The sequence below is a fragment of the Sciurus carolinensis genome, chromosome 8 (assembly GCF_902686445.1).
Source record: "Sciurus carolinensis chromosome 8, mSciCar1.2, whole genome shotgun sequence".
Classification (NCBI taxonomy): domain Eukaryota; kingdom Metazoa; phylum Chordata; class Mammalia; order Rodentia; family Sciuridae; genus Sciurus; species Sciurus carolinensis.
Genome location: NC_062220.1, coordinates 87,958,229 through 87,958,904, shown reverse-complemented (window position 1 = coordinate 87,958,904; position 676 = coordinate 87,958,229). Strand labels below are relative to the sequence as shown.

The 676-nt window shown below is 34.5% G+C and overlaps 1 non-coding gene across 1 annotated transcript; it reads left to right on the top strand.

Annotated features, from left to right (window-relative positions):
- Window positions 1-354: 354 nt before the first annotated feature.
- LOC124992073 (U6 spliceosomal RNA) lies at window positions 355-457 on the top strand. Its single transcript, XR_007110069.1, has one exon. It is a non-coding gene; the product is annotated as a U6 spliceosomal RNA (small nuclear RNA).
- Window positions 458-676: the final 219 nt, after the last annotated feature.

Sequence of the window (676 nt, the reverse complement as noted above, 5' to 3'; positions counted from 1 at the left end):
AATGGATTTTGGGTTATTCCTAATCTACAACCATGGCAAAACTCAACATTCTTTTTCGGGCTTTGCTCATTAGTTGCATCCCTTCTCTAGCACATACTAACAGTGCTACTACAGAGGCACACTGTTCCTGCTCAAACCCAAATTGCTGAACAATCATCCCCTATGATTTTAATACTTTTTGACTATTGGTTTCAATTCTGCTTTCTTTTCATTACATAATTTCTCTTGCCTGAATATATTTTTCTGTAATCCTTTTATATCTGTCCATTTTCTCCTTAGTAAATTATTTATTCCCTTTCTTGAGTCATGAATATGTTCTCTCCAGTAAGTGATATTAAACACACATATTGTCATGTTTACTTAGGCAGCATATGCTAATATTGGAACAATACAGAGAAGATTAGCATGGACCCTGCACAAGGATGATGTGCAAATGCATGAAATGTTTCATATTTTTAAAGACCTCACATGCTCCTGGTTAGGCAGAATACCAAAAGCATTATACAGGTTTAATGCAATTCCTATTAAAATCCCAATGATATTCTTCATAGAACTAGAAAAGGCAATTACAAAATTCATCTGGAAAAATAAGAGACCCAGAGTAGCCAAAGCAATTCTGAGTAAGAACAGTGATGCAGGAAGCATTACAAAACCCTATCTCAAATTATACTACAAA